This window comes from Armigeres subalbatus, chromosome 2, assembly GCF_024139115.2.
Source record: "Armigeres subalbatus isolate Guangzhou_Male chromosome 2, GZ_Asu_2, whole genome shotgun sequence".
NCBI lineage: Eukaryota > Metazoa > Arthropoda > Insecta > Diptera > Culicidae > Armigeres > Armigeres subalbatus.
The window spans coordinates 275054814-275076814 of record NC_085140.1 but is presented as its reverse complement, the minus strand read 5'-3'; the positions used below and the strand labels follow the sequence as shown (position 1 = coordinate 275076814).

Below are 22001 nucleotides of genomic sequence, written 5' to 3'. Positions count from 1 at the left end.
TCGTGGAAATTTTAATTTCAATAACATAAGTTATATTGTTCTGTTTTCGTCATTTATCCAGCATTTTACGTGCGGTAATAGCCACCACAATATAATAATCATCAAAATCAGCCGAAATTATCACCGAAGAAAGCCAATAAATTATTGTCATTTGTCATCGTAGCGATTATCATCACCCTCATAAATTTATCATTATTGGCGAATAAAGGTTGCATGAAGAAGAAGAAGTTGAAGGATAATATATGAAAAAAAAATGCACGGGGAAACATACGGGAAGTTTTTTAAAACTCTTTTTTTAGGAGCAATTTAATAATTTTAGGAGCAATTTAATTAAAAACGGTTAGCAGTACGGGGCTGGACTTTCCTTCTACTGCATAACAAACGCAATTTTTCGATTTCAAATTTTATTTTGTGATATCACACTTGATACTGCTTTCGTACTGCTTTCCGTTTTTAATCAAATTACTTCTAGATATTCCACTAAGGCTGTGAACCATTCCACCGATTCGTTTAACTTTTAGTTTAAATTTGACAGTTCGATGGTTATTTCTCTTTGGTTAAAAATAACCCTGCTCTGGAGCATGGTTAGATTTGACAGTTCGATTGTTAAACTTTGGTCGTGAGAAAATTGGCACCAAATCCATTTTGTTTCAAATAACTATCAATCTGTCAAAACTCAAATAGGTCGGCTTTGGGCCAAAATTTTAACCACGATGAGAAAATAACCATCGAAATGTCAAATTTTAACGGTGGAATGGTTCACAGCCCTTAAACTGAGTTCGATTGAGGCGGTCATTAGCGCTCGTCAAATGCTGTAAATGACCAAATTAACTGGGTTTGGTAATTTTTGAGAGAAATTGAATAAATATATTGTAACTCTGTCAATTATCATCCGATTTTGACAATTTAGGGATGCCTGAACTGAAAATTTAAAATTGTTTCACAGTATGTTTACAGGGCCGGCTAAGGTCCTTCGTGAAGTATTGTAGATCCAGTTGAAAACCGAACTGAGGTCTAGCGACAATCGCATTTTCTCACATTTCAGGATGTCGCAACTGCATCGCGAGTAGTGCGCATCTATGCCATAGTCGTGCGCTATCATGCACGATCATGGGGGAAAACGCGATTGTCGCGAGAGCTCAGTTCGGTTTTCAACTGGATCTTCAATAAGTTTATCAGAATCCGAATGAGAACACACATTAAGCTCCGTCTCATTTACCGAATAATTAAACTTGAAAGTGCCAGTTCGAAAATTTAAAAAATACCCAGCCTTAAAAGGCTGGTGCACCCCCCAAAACCATTAAAATGTAAATCTAACAAAAGTGATCTTGCTCTGCAAGCAGGGTAATTCGATAATTATTGAACTGCCACTATGAGACATAAGACAGCACACCTACTTTTCAGTTGGCGAAATCAATTCATCTATTTGATCTTGACGCATAAACTCTTTGGCTATACACTTGAGCTCACTATAAAGTGGCCGTCGAAACTAAGATAAATTAATCTACTTAATCATTATACGTGTCATCGACAGGTGTTTTATGAAACACTATTGAAACCTTTTTTCTTTGCGCATCTTTGATTTGATCCAACTGGAAGTGGATGTCGCATTGTGGATAAAATTTTGCTTTAAACTGGACCATTTGTGTGTTAACAGAACAATAATTTTTTTAAGCATAATGGACTTAGCGTAAAAGTCAGGAGATTAAAAATAATAACTATCGAGCTGCGAATGATCATGCACCAGAAAAAGTTCTTTTGGCTGAGGGGCGATTCAAATATGACGTCCACTACTTTTTGGGATTTCTACACTAAGGATACTGGCCGTAAGAACATCATAAGATTCTCTTTTCAAATTACGCTACAAGAAAATGTATTGATTTTCATACGATTTTCTAATGAAATGCATTTCATATAACAATCTTATGAAATATTTTCAGTTTGTTTTGAAAAAAATGTAACCCGGTTGCGAACCATGGACGTCGTGATTAGGAGTCGTGTGTTTACACCACGCGTCCACCGACACTTCAAGGAAGTATCTTGTTGGATATACAATAAAAAGATAGATTTGACCAAAACAAGATCTTACGATTTTCATAGTTCAATTCTAATGAAATATTTTCATAAGTTCTGTCGTATGAAAATCTTACGACCAGTATCGTCAGTGTACACTCTCCTCCCCCCTCTGTCACACTTTTTTGTATATCTAGTACATGTACTGTCACGAAATCTTAGGCCCCACCCCTCAAGCGTGTGACATCATTTTTGAACGACCCCTAGCATTAGCATTAGCATTGTTACAGTGTAATTCGTAGATTGGACACTAGTGATACTCATGTTTTACTTTTGAGATCCTTATCTAGAATGCTATCAGAAATCAAGAAGGGGAGTGGTCCTTGATTTCAGTCTTGGACAAAAATAACAAAAGCATGAGGATTACTACTCCTGGCCACGCCCATCTTCACCGTAACTAGGAAGTGTTGATGTAGTACTTACTTAATGAGGGGCCACCGACTTAGCGACACCCTCATAAGTACCACGGAGTTGGATAATGAGGAAGGTAATCGTTGGGTCAGGATTTGCCTGTAGCTGGCAATGTAACCGTCGTGGTAGATCTTACCCCGTAACACACCACGCAAAGGTGTCTACCCAGCATTACGGGTCAACATCATTTTTGAACGACCCCCGACGAGAAACCTAACAATACTGCCCATGTCACAAATGTGTAACATTTGAATTTTAGTCGATTATGAGTTAATCTTAAGAACCCTAAGTAACCTAAGAATTAAATCACTAATCTGATTTGATTCCAATTGTTCTGCTGTATTTAATATTAATATGGATCTGAAACATGCATTCTTCCAGCAGCTGCCCTAGATTAATTTAAGTTCAGATTCAAAAGCTCAAAACTGTTGGACAGCTATGTTTTTTCTGAAGATTGAATCACGAAATCTAAATTTTACGTTTGGATTCGAATCAATGCACTTTGCAATTACTGAGCAGCAAGATAAATAATTATGTTTATTTATTCAAAATTCAAACATGAACAGAACATTGCTGGAGATACCAGCGTTTTAGTATTATTTTGCTTTTTTTTGCTAAAATTTAGAGGAAAAATAAATCGCTGCTGATCAATCGGTTAATTGGTTGGCAGTCTTATTTTTTCTTCTTGCGAAAATTTGGTTTTCAAACAGAAAAATGCATTGGGAATTAAAGGCCCACTCTTTATCACAATGACAAATATTTGTCAACTTCCTTCAGACATCTATCAAACTATCGACATGGGTATCAGGCAGCGAAACATGTGTATTTGAAATGAACGAATCAGCAATAGAGATAATTGCAATAAAGTATAGAAACATATTTTAGATGGTGCGCTTTTTCTTGTAACAGCAGCGTAAAATAAAATGAAAATTCTGTTTATTTATTTTTTATCTGAATTAAATCTGTCCTCGAGCGATATTGTCGCATGCGTCACTGTGTTCCGTGCTTAAAGCCACAGCTTGACAGCTAGCACCAAGTTTAGCACCAAGTTTTCGGCTTCAATCATATTGTATGCAGATGACAGCCGTTTCATGGGGCTGAATTTTCCCAGCAGCTGTTCTAGATTCAGTTTTTATACCAGTCAACTGTCAAAAAAATAAAACTGGTATAACGCTCCGTTCTATTTTCTGCAGATTTGAACCACGATTGAATCACGAGATTCAAATATATTTCAATTGTTTTGGTGTATGGATGCGTCATTTTATCTACGGATCAATCCACTTTGCAATTCCGGCGCCTTTCTTGGCAGTAACATAATGATTTCAATTAATTTAAAAATTGAAAAACATGAATAGAACACTGCTGGGGAAACCAGCGAGTTTGTTCTATTTTGCTCCAGATTCAAACTAGAATAGTGGTCGAAAATTTAGAATGAAACTGAATCACTCCTGATTACACCCAAGTAACGGGGGACAAGCCCTAGTTGATCACTATTGAACATAATTACGATCGACCATAGCGTTCAAAAGTTATGAAAAAATGGTGTGTTGCACCATACAAGGCTCGATGTCCACGTAGCGTCATTTCAACGCAGAGTGCACATAGCGTCAAAAAGACGCAGGTGTGCACCGGGAAAAAGCGGTAACGCAGAGTCACCACGCCGATGCACACAAGCGTTATTTTAACGCTGCGTGCACGTGGCGTTGAAAAACCGCTACGTGGGCATCGGCCCTAAGCATGGTTGGTTGATTCGCTATACAGCATTTGCAAGAGCCGTCATGTAGGCAATTTTTGTTTATGGGTGTGACACTAAGGCGATACCAAACGATTGAATCGAGAAAGGCATCGTCACCTTAAATCGTCATCATAAATATTATACCCATAACATAACTAAGGACATACTTTTTTTAATTACTCTACTTAAGTTTATTATTTATATTTTATATAAAAGTATAAATTGTACATAATAAATAATTGAAATAATAATTATTGTAATTTTATTGCATCAGATAATTTATATAGAGTCAAGATATTTCAATTAGATGTTAATAAATTGAACAAATTGATTCTATAGGGTAAATGATATATTTTGGACATGTACATATTTTGGACAAGCCTGAGCTTCTTCGATCAATTTTAGATAATGTATAAGAAAATTTTTATCGAAAGTATGATCATTGCATACTTTTACCTCAACTCTAGCGGCTCCTAATGAGAATTCACAAATCAACCATTATCTATCTTTAAAATTACCTAAAATGTAAAGCTTTCTACCAAAGTGCCTGCTGGACGCCAGTATGCAGGAGAACATGCATTATAGGACTCTACGTAACATGCACCTGAAGCACGTTTAAATTGGTTCAAACGGCAATCTTGAGGTCTTGCGGCCAAAGTTTGATTGTAATTGATATACTAACATATTCCAATCGCTTAACATGGACTTGAGACGGATGAAAAAGGAGTGACCAAAATGAAGTTATGTTTTTATGCATCAGACATTTATTGGTCACCCCATGTATAGTACACGGATGAACCATTAATTGCCAACTTTCAGGCTGTTTTCAATGATATCGATAAGATTGCGAAACAATGTTAATTTCTGGTTTAATCTATGACAGTTAAGCAAATAAATGCATTTAAATGAATGAGGATACGTGTAGGTAAGTCATACCAGTGAGATCTATAGGTGTCCATTTTAAATTAGGAGAAAATGACTCTGTCAAAAATATATGCATTTTCCATGTCGAAATTATATATTTGATGTCCAAAAGAAAATATTTCAGTTCGCAGTATATCACAGTTTACACCTAGTAAACGTAATTTACTCAAAAATTGGGCAATGGAAACACAAGACTAATCATAGGTTATGTATTTTGATGAACCTAGTCGTTTTCAATTGATTTATACTATTCAATCTCGATATATTTTCTAATGAACGTTCTGCGCTTGTCCAAGATACATCATTTACCCTATACTAGACAACATTAGTTAGTCACATAAATTAATCTTCTGAAGGAAGCTTTAAATGTCATGATCGTTGGTTTCAGTTTGGGCTCAAATGGTCTACCGTCCCAGCCAAGGTATCTTAAATGAATCAGAACACTTCTCCCAATTGCTGCGATATGTCTGGGGATGATGACTACGGGTTCGTTCCTGACGCCCATGTTGAAGGCGTACCAATAGGTCCCTAAAATAGGCTTGCCGCATAGTACAACAAATCCTCATCTTGTAATTGGAGTGCTTCAGGCTCTATCCAAGTATTGAGTTTCTAACTGCTTCTACTGAAGCAGTTAGAAACTCAATACTCAATGGATAGGGCCTACAGCACTTCAATTACAAGATGAGCGTACCAAAGACTTGAGCAATAATACGCCGATCTTTCAGGCTAACTGCTAATTCCGGATAGTAGATGGTCTCTTGGTGTCGCAGTAGCTAAATACGGGCATTATCACTGTTCATCAATAATGAGCACACTCGCACATACGATTGTGCCCCGTCTGGCATAATGTCGTTTGACATAAAGTCGTTTGGCATAACGGCCGTTTAGCACAATAATTCTTTGGCATGCTGGTCATTTGGCATAATTGTTATTAGTGTGAGTTATAAATATGATTAAGCCTTTCAGTTTGTTGTTTCTACAATGTGAACAATACAAGATACACTTGCCTTAAACCTAGCAAATGCCTAAATTGAATGAAGGAACCACATCGTCTTTCACTTTCTGCTGGGCAAAGAAGGGATCATATCAATACCAAATTTTCTAAACGACTTATCTGCTTTTGTAAACAATGGTTCAAATATCGATTTGCCGAATCTCCTTTTACCTTAAACCGAGCAAATGCCTGATTTGAAAGAAGAAGTGCTATCCTATCTTTTATTCTGCAGCACAAATGCATTCTTTGTTAGAAGGGATCACTTTTGCCCTTGACTTAAACCGAGCAAATGCCTGAATTGAAATAAGGAATCATATCCCCTCTTGCCTTCTGCCGGGCATATGCATCCCTCAAAGAAGGGATCATATCTACCCTTGCCTTAAACAGAGCAAATTCTTGAATCGAAAGAAGGAGTCATCTCCTCACTAGGCTTCTGCCGGATAATCGATCATTCGAAAGAAGTAATGCTTGCATTGAAAGAAGACATGTTCTTTCTTGCCGGGCAAATGGATCGTTAGAAAAAAGGGATCATATATACATTTGCCTTTGACCGAGTAATTGTCCGAAATGAATGAAGGAACAACATAGACTTTCACTTTATGCTAGGCAAATGCATTCCTTGAGAGATGGAATCATTCCATTCCTTGCCTTAAAGTGAGCAAATGCCCGAATTGAAAGAAGAAATCACATCCTCTCTTGTCTTCAGTCGAGCAAAAAAGTAGATGGTACGAGGAAAATGATAAAATAAAAACCAGCTTCTCTCTTATGATGTAAAAGCGACAATTAGCTATAAACAATTCATCATATTCGATCATAATACCACACGACAGTGGGGGTGGAAATATGTATTCGCTTAACGAGTAAGAAACGAGTTTAATTTGGCCTCTATTTTTCTGGTGCTTAATTTGTTCGCGAGTATGGGCAGAGCAAAGACAAAAAGTATGGCAGCACTCTGTTCGCGAGTAAAAATAACGCGGTCGCGAGTTTTTTGTGATTTCTTTTAATAGAATGAATAAATTTTATTTTTAATGAACACAATAAAAATAAAGACCTGTGTGTTCTTGCTCGAACATACGTGAGAAACATTTTCCTAATATTTTTTATGCTATTCTGCAAATTGACCCGAATGACTCACGAAGCTTCACGAACATTTTTCTGGGTTGGTTTTTCTGGTTCTTCTGCGAGTACTCTCGCAATCTATTTTTAAAATAGATCATGCATAGATCCTACACCAGTCTGTGACTCCCTCGAACAACTATGGATCAGGATTAAAATGCCCACCGGTACTGCTAGCATCGAAGTTCTTTACCTACCGCCAGACCGGCGAACAAATGTCACTGATATTAATAATCATGTCGAATCTATTCGGGCAATTCATTCAGATTTGGATGAATTGGACGTCGCAATTCAGCTTGGAGATTACAATCAATTCAATCTGGTTTGGTCTACTGCGCAGAATACGTTCCCGGTCTTGGATCTTGGATGTGCAACAAACGTACCTCTCGGTTTCTAGCTCAATTTAGTTAGACGGATTCAGTTTAGATGGCCTTACGCAAATCAACCCGATTGCTAATCACAATTCTCGTATACTTGACTTGGTTCTAGTCAATGACAACATCAAAAGTGAATCTTCTGTTTTTAATGCTACGGAACCTTTGATCGACCTCGATCTGAACCATCCGGCCCTTGAGATCACCATTCAACTGAAACTCCCAACGGTGTACGAAGATGTCGCGGATCTACATAGCCTGGATTTTCATCGCGCCGATTACACTACTTTGTGTGAGACAATCTCTGCCATTGACTGGCGAACTCTTGATACGGCAACTTGCGTGGATGACGCAGTGGATTACTTCAATGAGCAGGTGAATCAAGCCATCCTTGACTGCGTTCCTCTCCGTCGACCTGCCCCTAAACCACCATGGTCGAATTCCCGATTACGTCAGTTGAAACGAGCGAGGTCAAAAGCTTTACGTAGTTACTGTCGATCTCGTTGTCCATTCTTGAAGCGGGTATTCACTCAGGCGAGTAACAGTTATCGTCTGTACAACCGTTTTCTCTACAAGCGATACGTGATCCGTACACAGTCCAACCTCCGTAGGAACCCGAAGCAGTTTTGGTCTTTCGTTAATTCCAAAAGGAAAGGAAATGGATTGCCAGTGGAAATGCACCTTAAGGACAAGTGCACCAGTACGCTGCAAGGTAAATGCAACCTGTTCGTGGAACATTTCAAGACTGCATTCAACTGTTCTGTGGAATCGCAAATAATCGCAGCACTTCATGATACTCCTAGGAATACGGTCGAGTTAAGTTGCTTCGAAATCTCTACGCATCTTGTTAAAGCAGCAATCGATAAATTGAAACAGTCCAGCTCTCTTGGTCCTGATGGAATTCCTGCCTGTGTATTAAAAAAATGCGCTGATGCTCTTGTATATCCACTCACTGTTATATTCAACAATTCCTTGGCGAAACGTAAATTCCCTCCCAACGTAAATTCATGGTTAAGATCGCACCTGTCTAATCGCACACTATGTGTCAAAATAGGAACGGAATAGTCTGAAACGTTTTGTAACATTTCCGGACATCTGGGACCATTGCTTTATGTGCTATTCATAAATGAAATCGATATATTGTTGCCACCCGGATGCCGGTGTCAAAATCTGCATGATAATTAAGAGTCTACAAGATTGCATGGAGCTTCAGAAGATGGTAGATTGTTTTGTAATGTTGTGTTCCAGAAACTTCATGACAGTTAGCATTGCTAAATGCAGTATCATCTCGTTTCATCGAAAGACCAAACCATTTGTCTTTGACTATACCATCGCAGACCAGCCGTTGCAAAGAGTAATGCAAGTACGAGACTTGGGCGTTGTGCTGGATAGTGGGCTCACATTTCGAGTCCACTACTCTGATTTATGGTGTTCGCTTCCGATCCGGCAGGTACGAGACGACGTGGAGCGCCGCGAGCGAGATGGGCAGACCAGGTGCAAAACGACTTGGCGAGCGTGGGGCGTATTCGAGGATGGAGAGATGTGGCCTCGAACTATGTATTGTGGCGTCATATTGTTGATTTAGTGTAATCTGTTTAGATGTAGACTAAATAAATGAATGAACTCTGATGTAATTTCTAAAACAAATCGACAGCGTGGATTCATACTCATAATTTCTTCAGAATTCTGTGATCCATTCTGCCTGCGATCACTGTGAAGCTCTTGGTACGATCCGTTTTGGAGTCAAGTGTGGTTTCCTGATTGCTTGGATCGAATCAGTTCAGAAAAAATCTTACGATATGCGCCTCGCTTCCTCCCGTGGAATGATGCCACAAACCTGCCTCCATATGAAGAACGTTGCCAATTTCTTGGACTATAAACCCTAGAACGACGACGATTCATCGCTCAAGCTGTATTTGTGGCGAAATTTAAAAAAAAGAAATTGACGCCCCATCTGATCAATATTTACGCTCCAACAAGAATTCTACGCCAGCGGAATTTCCTCCACCTTGAAACGCGAAACGTTGAGTACGGTCAGCAGGATCCTATTAGATTTAAGTGTACTATTTTCAATGACGTTTTTGAACTGTTTGATTTCAACTTAACCACGCGGATCTTTCAAGAACGACTCTCATTAAGACGATAACTATTTTCAAGGCAAAAAAAAAACAGATTTTTTAAGGCATTTTTATATGTTGTATGATTTAGCTGGTTAGCATATTAAGCCCTCATTGTTCATTAAGACCATTAAAGTGTCAGATGAATGTATAGAAATAAACAAAAAATAAACAAAGAATAAACAACCAACTACCCCACCAAGCTTGGTGTTGGAAATTTTATCTCATCAGTAGCCTTCTAGGGCCATCAGGGGCCCTCCTTAGCCGTGCGGTAAGACGCGCGGCTATAAAGCAAGACCATGCTGAGGGTGGCTGGGTTCGATTCCCAGTGCCGGTCTAGACAATTTTCGGATTGGAAATTGTCTCGACTTCCCTGGGCATAAAAGTATCATCGTGTTAGCCTCATGATATACGAATACAAAAAGGGTAACAAAAAGGGGCTTAGAAACCTCGCAGTTAATAACTGTGGAAGTGCTTAACGAACACTAAGCTGCGAGGCGGCTCTGTCCCAGTGTGGGGATGTAATGCCAGTAAAAAGAAGAAGAAGCCTTCTAAGCTGCGGAGGACGACGGAGGTCCTTTGTAGCTTAGTAGGGAAAGCACCTGTCTAGCGTACTGGTTTCGTGGAATAAAACCCCACCGAAGGAAGTGATTCTCTCCAATACATTTTTCGAACTAAATCTTTCACATACAATCCTGACCCAACGAATACCTTCCTCATTATCCAACTCCGTGGTATTTATGAGGGTGTCGCTAAGTCGGTGGCTTCTCGTTGAGTAAGTACCACTTCCTTCCTCTCCCTAGTTACGGTGAAGATGTTTTTTTTTTTGTTTAAGACTGGAATCAAGGACCACTTCCCTTCTTGATTTATTATAGCATTCTAGATAAGGATCTCAAAAGTAAAATGTGAGTATCACTAGTGCCCAATTTACGAATCAAACCGTAACAATGCTAATGCTAATGCTAAATCTTTCACATGCAATTGCTCGCACAAATCGAGTTTCAGACATAGTAATTGAATTCCACTCTTAGACCTCGTAATTCCCTCCGATTCAGTTGCAACAGCGTCTTCTTGGACGACATGTTCCGTGTAGGCTGGCAAACTGCTTCGAAAGGAATTATGCAACGGTATCATCAAAGAGGTTCTACCAGAGACGTGAAGATCGACCATAAGACTTCCTAAGCCCATCATCAAATTGAAGCTCATGTAATGTTTGGAAACTCATTACCTGTTGAATCTTGTTTGGAGGCGATTCCGATGCTGTTAAGACCATCATAGGCCTATAAAGATAGTATTCGGCTTTTTCTTGAAATGAGCTTCAGAATATGTAGTGGTTAAAACAGTAAGTTGAAAATTTTTGATAATTGCTTGGTGAATGGTTCTGAACTTTGGCCTTTTGATTCAGTTGTAGAAGCTTTCACTGAATAATCTTCAAAATTTTAGGCGCTTAATATTCATCAATATCTAATGCGATGTTATAGTTGAAAATACCTTTCCATTAGTTTTCTAATGCACCATCAATCAATAATAAAACTGACTCTTGTGAATGATGATTAACTCAATACCAAATTTTCAAAGCGACTCAGTTTTTGTATGCGGCGATGCGATTTGATGAATTTGATAGCACTTTTACGAGTACCAGAGTCATCAATACATATTAGAATGCTTCTGTTACCTGTTGATAGTGTTAGCCTGCGTGGTACTGCTGTTGGAATCGTTCGAGCGACGTTTGGGTTTTTGCCTGCAGAAGAGGATGAACCGTTATGAGAAATTGGTATTGACCTAATAAAATTTCAAAACGATTTTTCTGAGCTTCTTTTGGTTGATGGGAATTGGAAATATGATTCAAACGCTATTAATGGGAAACTGCAAACTTAAAAAACTACTTCGGCACAAGATCTAACAGTATGTTCAAGTGGCATCATAGGCTAGTCAATTGTCAGTCTGTGTCCTAATAGGGGGACGGTGGGACGGGTTCAGCCTTGACAAACTGAATACCCAATAAAAAACGGTATCAAGTATCCACCTCCTTCTAGATTTCTGATAGCATTCCAGATAGGGAATTTTATAAAAAAAACATGAGTATATCTAGTGTCCAATCTATACATTACACCGCACAAATTCTGCATTTCTGTTCGATCGCACTGAAGTAATTTGATATGCACTCGCACACTAAGATTTTTTTTTCACAAAATTGGCCATAACTAAGGAGAACGAAAAAAAAAGAACATCCTAAAAGTTTTAGAGATTTAAGCTTATAAAATGCTCTTCTTATAAATATAGTTAATACAATTGTGGCATGGGGCCCTCCTTAGCCGTGCGGTAAGACGCGCGGCTACAAAGCAATACCATGCTGAGGGTGGCTGGATTCGATTCCCGGTGCCGGTCTAGGTAATTTTCGGATTGGAAATTGTCTCGACTTCCCTGGGCATAAAAGTATCATCGTGTTAGCCTCATGATATACGAATAGAAAAATGGTAACCTGGCTTAGAAACCTCGCAGTTAATAACTGTAGAAAGTGCTGAATGAACACTAAGCTGCGAGGCGGCTCTGTCCCAGTGTGGGGATGTAATGCCAATAAGAAGAAGAAGAAGACAATTGTGGCATGATTTGTGACATATTTTTTCGGCTTTTTTTGCGATGGCAGTGTTTACATTTTTTACCCGTGCTACGAGTGAATTCTCATGAGGACAATGTTAACATTTTTTATCTGGAGTTTATGACCCGTGCAATCGCCTTTAAGTGTTTTCCGATGAAATAGGTTACCCAGATATCTAAAATTCTAAATTTGAATCATATATCCATAAACTCTGCTTGTAGAGAAATTTTTATAAACATCAAAAATTAAAACCGTACGGTACTAAGGAAAAAATCCCCTTCGTTAAGATTACCAAGTTAATCGGCTTGTCATTTTTTCGGCTTTTTTTTCAATTGATTCTCCGAAAAGCAACAGAATTGCATTCATATAATTGTCAGAGTGATTGTTTTTGTCGCCCAATTTCAAAGACTTCCATTTGTCTTATCTTTCCTTTTTACGCACGTGCTTTTTTTCAGGTGCCTACAAATAACTCAAATGTGTCACATTTATAAATCGTTTGTTTTGCCTTGTCCTACCCTGTCCATTCCGATGCAAATCGATTGTGTGATGACACATCATCCAGTTAATTACCTTCACGGTTCAAAGTACACCTCACCATTTTCCTAAGTAATCGTAGCTTTTTTACCATCTGCCTAACAAGCCGCAAATTGGAGGCTTTGTTTTGGGTCTCGTGTTCGTCTCGTTATCAGTTACCCGTGACAAACAAATTGGCAACCTTTTTATGCAATGTCTACCTGAGTGATCGTTCAGATGGGATTCCTCGTTTTTTTTCGGTGTTTAGTCTGTTATCAGTTTCGGCTCTCATTATAATGGCTTTATCGCGTTACCTACCTTTGCTAAGCAATCATCGCAGACAAGATATATTTTATCCTATCACAGCGTGGAACATTATAAATTAGCGAACATTGCCTTTGTCTAGGGACTAAATAGATGCAACCAGACACTATCTGGGATTTCAGTGTAACCAATTTCGGAGACAGATTGTTATGAGTTGATATATTTTGATGGAGGGGTGATATTAGTGAGTAAAGCATGAACGTTACTTGAGGCTTGTAAGTAAAAGCCGTGGATCTGATAACTATGACCGTGCTGGTGGACGGTTGGAGACGGCAAAACATACTTTTGCATATAAACAATAAAAATAGATCCATAAAAAAATTAAAAACGATCCCTAAATAACATCTGAATGTTCCATAAAATACTACCATAAATCCATAAAATAGTTCAGGAGATTCCATAAAGAATAATTTTCTGATCCATAACTGAGCTGAAATTTAGCAATTAATAGGAAAATATGTTCCATTAACATGGTCAAGAAAAACAATACAATTCTTGCTATTTTCCCATGAACGTATGATAAGTTCATAGAAAATGATCCATAAAAAACTATATTTTGATCCATAAAACTTCAATTTTGCGCATTTTTTTATGGTGATAATCCATAATTTTAGTTATATGATCCATAATTCTGGCCATTTGATCCATAACTTTGTTGATCCATAGATTTTAAAAAAATGGGTGGATCAATTAATAAGGTTTCATCCAAGTATTATGGATCACATTATCAAAATTATGGATCATATAATTAAAATTATGAATCATATAAACAATATTATGGATCATATAAACAATATTATGGATCATATGACCAAAATTATGGATCATATTACTGAAATTATGGATCATCATCAGGATAAAAATTGCGCAAATTTCTGATTTTATGGATCAAAATATAGTTTTTATGGATCAATTTCCAAAGATTTATGGATCATTAAATTAATCTTTATGGAATCTCCCGAACTATTTTATGGATTTATGGTAGCGTTTTATGGAACATTCAGATGTTATTTACGGATCGTTTTTCATTTTTTATGGATCGTTTTTGCACATTGAACGGTGCAAAGTAAGGGCTGCCGGTCGGAGACGGCTGAATGAGGGATGTAGTATCGATAGAAAAATACAAGGAATACCAATGAAATGTCGAAAACACGTACCAGGAATCACCGTTTCTTTCGCCTTATAACGTGGTATTAATTCAATGTTTAGTTTACATTTGTTTATATTTCGATAAAAGAACAATGGCACAATGGCAAATTGCATTTTCGGTATTCCTTTATACATAGTTATCGTGTCTGAGGTACACTCTAAGAAAAAATAATATTAAATAGTCATTCTAATTGGCTATTTACCTGGTTGACCCCAGCTTTGTTTATGTGCTGATTATACTTGCTTAGTATAACTTTCATTTATATGAGAACAGTTTAAAGTGCCGATATCGAAAATAGTATTGGTTGCATTAATTATTTCAAGTTATTGTTAAAAAAAAAACAACAGGAAAACACTTTTGTCAAACATTTTTATTTTTCGTTAATAAGAAAATAGCTGCAACTTAAAATTTCTTAGATGATGATGATGAGCAGAGACACTTATGCGAATCCACGGGATGAATAGAGAATCTCCTTCCAGAAGAAAGATAATACATAAAATAAAATAATCTAGCCCAGATTGACCCAATAGATGGAGAGAGAGAAGCCCCCCCCCCCTTTTATCCACGAGATGTTAACAATCCCACTCTTCCTATCCAAATCGCTTCAATCGCTAAATCAGCCGCGTAACGCTGTGTTAAAAGATTTCAAACGTTATTAGCTTTTACCCTTGTGATCAGATTTTTTGCAGTTAACCCCTCAATCGACAACTTTCAAGTATGCCTTTTATATTAATGCTTGATAATATCTGAAAACTTGTTTCAATAGGCCCAAAACTGTTTCCATTAAATTCACCAGAACCTATAAATATGGGTACCGCATCATTCCTTTGCCACGCTCTGATTGGTGCAGACGTCAGCAAATGAGCTCTCGCTAGGTCTGCCAAGAAGGCATAAAATAGCGCAGCGCGAATTTGTCCTCTCAATCTGATCGGAACATGCAAAGTAACCACAGCACCGTCAGTTGCATTATCGTCTCAGCCATGCACTCGCAAACCTAAGCCTTTTGAAGAGCAAGGCAGAATCGTCAGCATTCTCAGGTCGGCATCATCGGCATTTTCAGACCGAGAAGCCAACAGTAAGCGCGGCGCGGCGGTGTGACGATAAGGCCCGATGCCCACGAAGCGTTTTTTCAACGCAGTGTGCACACAGCGTTAAAATAACGCAGTTGTGCATCGGCGTGGTGACGCTGCGTTAACGCTTTTCTCCGATACACACCTGCGTCTTTTTAACTCCGTGTGCACGCAGAGTTGAAAAGACGCTACGTGGGCATCGAGCCTAAAGGGTCGACGTCAACACTACTGATCAAGTTTTCTCGGCCGATGGCAGCAGCGGCTAAACGTTTGGTATTCCTGCAGACATCGAATCATAATGTTTTGAACAATCATAAACTCCCAGTTGAACAGCTCAAAAGGAAATTTACATCCAACATTGTGAATGGATCTTTTCAGAACCACTAATATAGGGTAGAATACGGCATTGGCAGGGTGCGACAGTTGTTGGCACCCTCAACAATATTTGCGTTTTCCAGCAAACATAAACTATTTATGAACATAATTTTGATTCAATAACACAATTTCAAGTATAAGCTTTCATTTGAATAAGTTGTTTGTGTAAAAGTAGCAAGATTTGATGTGTTAATCACCGAAACAAATTTACAGCTACGAAATCCTTGCCATTATTGCATCGCCAAAGAAAGCAGCGCACGAAAAGTAAACTGTTACTTACTTTTTTGGATCGCCTGTTTCTCCTCTTTTTTGCGTATGACACGACAAATTAAGTACGTAAACTACTTTTTACACTTTATCACCACTGGATTATCACCACAAAGAGCAAATTTATGCAATATTTGCTCTATGTTTCACTAAATAAAATCGGGACCGTTCGTTTTCTTTGGCAGCAGCATACTTCGGAATAAAGCGAGAGAATGTGTTTGTGAGCATATCAAACACACGCTAAAAAGATACCACGCACAATTCTATGTGATTTGATTTCAGCAAAAATGCGAACAAAATATCCGGCAGTGGCATTTATTTTAAAAAAGTGTTAAAATACAAATGCTTCTATTCAGATTTTTACGCAGACCATGAATTATATCAAAAGTGATAGCAACGCCGTAGTATTTTAACCCTTATGTGGCTGACAGGACCGTTTTCCTTTTGCAACTTCACTACTTTCCATGCTCATCAAAAAAAGTCATAACCATTACAGTTCATACATAGCGCATTTCAACCATAAATAATTGCCTACTTTTAGGGTATTATCTATCATTCAACTGAGAAAAGTAGTGTAAGAATGGGGTTGCTCCAGCGGCTGGATAGGATACTGCTGCCCATTGTTCAACATATGAAGACTCACGAGGTTAATATACTATACTACCAGAACCGACGAGCTTCGTTTCATCTTAAATTGATTAATTATATATTTTTTACATTATTTAAAAGACGGTTAAGTATACGAAATTTGCAAATTGGGATTCCATTTCTTAGATTAATTTTCGATTAAAGCAGAAATTTGTACTTCATTTGTATGGGAGTCCCCCTTCCAGAAGAGGAGGAGTCTAATACCATCATAAGAATCTTCATCGTTCCCAAAAACCTCTACATACCAATGGTCATGCCGTTTCCTAGTCTATAATAGATTTGGTTTTAAGTGGTTTACGTCGAGCGGTCGTGTCTTGTACACAACAACCATGATTTTTTTTATGAAACAAACATATCATGTAAGGACCGCAAAGAGCAAGTTGTATATTTGAAACTGGTTGATAGACGTTTGCTTACGACTCTAAGGCATTACAAAAGACAAAAGCTGTAAATCTTGGCAGCGGACAAAAACCATATAAGTTCCCTTCTCCAAAATAGCCAACATTATTCAAATGGGTTGAAAATGGTAAAAGTTAAGAAAATGTCAATATATGGGTACACAGGTACCCTATCTGCCATTCACTGTCTGTTTTTGTTGTCCGCATAAGGGTTAAATTTGTTTTTAATGTGTTTAAATGCTTTTGCCTATCTGTCTACATGACATAAAATTGATGCCAAGGCTAAATATTCATGTTTTGTTTTAAGCCAGTTTTGATAAACAATAAAGTTTGTTCTAAAATTGAGTGAAGTGAGATGAGCGTGCGTCCGATTAATATGAATGAATTTTACTACTAGAGAATATAAACAACCAGCATTTGGCACCAATACATTACCAGTTTTCTACTTTCATGTCTAGTTGCTAAAGGGAGCAAACTCATTGCTGATAATAGAAATTGCTATGCCAATAGAAGAAACGTTGACCTGTTACTTTATGTTAAATTTACTGAGTTTGTGGTAAAAGCTGTTATATTTAGTGAACACTAATCATCAAAGGAAGAGCATACAAATGTATGCCAGTTGAACTGTGCCTGTGTTTTAGTGTAATTATTCATTATTTTCATCATTCAATTTGGCGAATGTCTTAGACTGCCAAGAATAGGTATTTTCCCCTACTTACTACAGAGCTTTCCGCAGTAGAATCATTTTCAAAATGTAGTACAATCAACTAATTAGAGAGCGTTTGCGTGGCAATTTTATTTATTCGCGTTCATGGCGTCCATTACGAACGACATAGAAGATAATACGACTCGTTACAATCGGCAACGACCAAGGCGACGAATAAAGGATCACGATTGGAAGCTTGGAACGTGGAATTGCAAGTTGCTAGGCTTTGCAGGTTGCGACAGGATGATCTACGATGAATTACATCCCCGCAACTTCGACGTCGTAGCGCTGCAGGAAATCTGCTGGACAGGACAGAAAGTGTGGAAAAGCGGACATCGAGCGGCTACCTTCTATCAAAGCTGTGGCACCACCAACGAGCAAGGAACCGGCTTCATAGTGCTGGGCAAGATGCGCCAACGCGTAATTTGGTGGCAGCCAATTAACGCAAGGATGTGCAAGCTGAAGATAAAAGGCTGTTTCTTCAACTATAGCATCATCAACGTGCACTGCCCACACGAAGGGAGACCCGACGACGAGAAAGAAGCGTTCTATGCACAGCTGGAGCAGACTTATGATGGATGCCCACTGTGGGACGTCAAAATTGTCATCGGTGACTTGAACGCTCAGGTAGGAAGGGAGGAAATGTATAGACCGGTCATTGGACCGGATAGTCTGCATACCGTATCGAATGACAACGGCCAACGATGCATTAACTTTGCAACCTCCCGCGGAATGGTAGTCCGAAGCACTTTCTTCCCCCGCAAGAATATTCACAAGGCCACCTAATCAAGTAACGGAAAACCAAATCGACCACGTTCTAATCGACGCTAAATTCTTCTCCGACATCACGAACGTACGCACTTGCCGCAGTGCGAATATTCAATCCGACCACTACCTCGTTGCAGTATGTCTGCCCTCAAAAGCGTCGCCGGTGTACAACACGCGTCGGAGTCGCCCGTCGCAGCTAAACATTGGGCGGCTACAAGACGGTAGACTACCCCAAGACTACCAACGGACGTCGTACCTACTCTCTGAACTACATTGCTGGTTGTGACAGACAACGTCTATTGTATAATATCAACAACACGATAGCGATTCGATTGGTGAACAACGTGGATCTCTGATGTGCATATGTAATTAGATTACAAACGATTGAACGATTTAGAGTGAATTATCATTGAATTGCTATCCAGTTTTCCGCGAACGGTAATGGCCGCCAGCTTGTCTGCGGGTTAGTCTCTGATTTGACGTTTCTGGAGGTCAACTGCACCCACTATTCGAGCATTTTGATCAAGGTGGTATATAAGAAGGCTTGAATTTACTGAATCAGCACCTTCTTATATGCAACATAGGTCAAATCGCTCGGGGCGGTGTGTGCTGTTGACCTCCACAAACGTCAAATCAGGGACTGACCCGCAGGCAAGCTGGCAGCCATTACCGCTCGCGGAAAACTGGATAATTATTGCTTCTCTAGAACCACAAATTCGTGCTAGTGAACATTTATATTGTTTGGTAACGACAACACCTAAAAACTATATATGAACGTTGCTAACTATTTCCTCCTTATATACAGCCCAATAATTTAGGTTATCCTCTTTAATAATACATTAATCTACGAATATCTAATTGAGTTGTTGCTAAATTAAGTAACAGATGTAAGTTGAGATAATTGATATTCTTATATTACTAAATATTAGTAATTCAGTATTCGTATAGATTCTAGGGTTATTTCGAGTCTGAGTTTATACGTTGCCTATCGTACTTGTAATTGCCAGGGATTGGAAACTAAATATGTAAGGGACACAGAATGTACAATCCTGATTATCAAGTTGACTAAATAAATTCTATTTTTAGTTTGAGCTGATTCTATAAAACGCACTGCTTCAAAACTTAGTATCTATCCGTGTCCGAACAGTTTCTCAAAATATTTACGAGATGACTGGGCAATGCAAGAAATGCAGCGTAGCGGATGACGAGGATATGGTAGCCTGAGATGCTTGTTCGAGTTGGTTCACTTTGCCTGTGTGGGAGAAACTCCTGGCGTCGCAAACCGGCATTTCTGCTGTCCTGTATGCATGGAAAAAAAGACGAAGGCAAAGAAGGCGCCAAAAGACAAAACGGGAAAACAATTAAATCCAGCTGGAAACGTATGTGAATCGTCGAATATCGCATCAGCCTCTAAAAGTGTTCCTGCAATGAAGATCAGGACGGATGTGACTAGTATCGTTCCACCGAGAAAAGATAACGATACGAAATCGGTGGCTTCAAATTTGAGCCGTAATTCGGAATCACGAGTTCAACTAGAGTTTCGACGTATGGAGGAGCAATTAGCTATGAAAGAGAAGCAACTCGATGATGGGAGGCAGATGCGAGAGAAAAGGTTGGAGATCAAAAATCGGTTTATTCAAAAGAAGATCCAACAAGAGAGGGAATTGAGAGAGAAGGAGTTGGCCCAAGAACAGGCGATCTTGGAAAAACAGTTGGCGGAACAGATGGAGTATCAAAACCGTCAGCGAGAGTTACGAGAGCGGTTCCCGAGAATGAAAAGTACGAAATTCTTTCCGCGAATTTAGAACTGGAGGGTGCAATCGGAGGCGATCCACCTGTTGGCGAAACAGCACAGGACAACCGAAAAATGGTGGAAGCGTGGTTGGATAAGGAACCGATTTTCGCGAAGCATCACGATTTAGAAACCCCTAAGCGACACCCAGAAGTTGCGGCTATGGCTCCTGGTGCAGCTAACGTAAATCCTCGATCAATTCGTAGCCAGGCCGTTCAAAGTGAAGACAGTAACGATGGCGACTCTGATTACAAGGAGTCACCTGACGAGACACAGGCAAGGTTGGCGATACATGCAGGTCCATCAAGAGCCCAGCGTGCAGCTCGCCAAGTTCTTCCAAAGAAGCTTCCCATATTCACAGGCAAAGTAGAAGAATGGCCTCTGTTTTACAGCAGCTTTATGAACTCGACAACAGCGTGCGGCTTCTCAAACATTGAAAACCTCGTTCGCTTACAAGAATGTTTGAAGGGTGCTGCCCTAGAGTCGGTTCGAAGTCGACTACTCCTCCTGGAGGCGGTTCCAAAGGTTATTGATACTCTCCGAATGTTATACGGACGTCCGGAGCAATTGATCCACGCGCTCTTAAATAAGGTGAGAAGAGCTGAAGCTCCCAAAGCCGATCGTTTAGAAACTTTCATCCCATTCGGACTGGTAGTACAGGAACTGTGCGACCATCTCGTGGCAGCAAATTTTCACGATCATCTCGTAAACCCTGTACTCATCCAAGAGCTTGTCGACAAGCTTCCTTCAGCTACAAAAAGAGAATGGGTTCAATTTAAGCGGTTCGTCCATCCAGTGACACTCGGTACCTTTGCACAGTTTACTTCGAAATTGGTGTCCGAAGCCACCGAAGTCATTCTCGTAATTGACCTCAAAATGAAGAGCGACAAGGTTAAATTGAAGGATCGAGGTTTCATTAATGCACAGGAAGCATCATCTATTAGATCGCCACACCAGGTCACATTCTGCCGAATCTGCCGGAAAGGAGAACATCGCGTTCGAAATTGTGAAGAATTCCGAAGACAAACCATCGCAGAGCGTCTGAGACTCATGCAATTAATGAAGTTATGCGAACGATGTTTGAACAATCATCAAGGGTGGTGCAATTTTAAGATTACCTGCAATGTGGGAACATGTCGCCAGCATCACCATCCCCTGTTCCATCGTGAACAGTCGGATGCTTCGTCAAAATTCAACTTGCACCTCAAGCAACAGTTTCCATTGCGTTCATATGAACAACACACCGTCCATTATATTCAGAATAGCGCCGGTTGTATTATTCAATGGCAACAAATCAGTACGCGCCATGGCGTATCTGGACGAAGGGTCGGAATTATCTTTAATCGACGAGGACCTTGTCCGAGACTTGCGAGCCATTGGAATGGCACAGCCTCTCAAGCTACGTTGGACGGGAAATATTGTTCGCGAGGAACGTAACTCGGAGTGCGTCTCTCTTCAGTTGCTGCGATGGAAGTACGCTTCGACTTAATGGAAGTACACATCGTAGAAAAATTGTATCTACCGAAACAACGCGTAAACTATGGGGAAATCGTAAGTCAGTGTCAACATTTGGAGAATGTTAACCTATCTGATCAAACCTGCATTCAACCCAAGCTTCTCATCGGGTTAAATAATGCTTTCCTATTA

At 39.3% G+C, this 22001-nt stretch overlaps 1 protein-coding gene across 2 annotated transcripts in view; it reads left to right on the top strand.

The window, feature by feature from the left end:
- The window catches only part of LOC134212267 (uncharacterized), a 125104-nt gene that overhangs the window by 3130 nt on the left and 99973 nt on the right, over positions 1–22001 (top strand). The window lies entirely within an intron of this gene.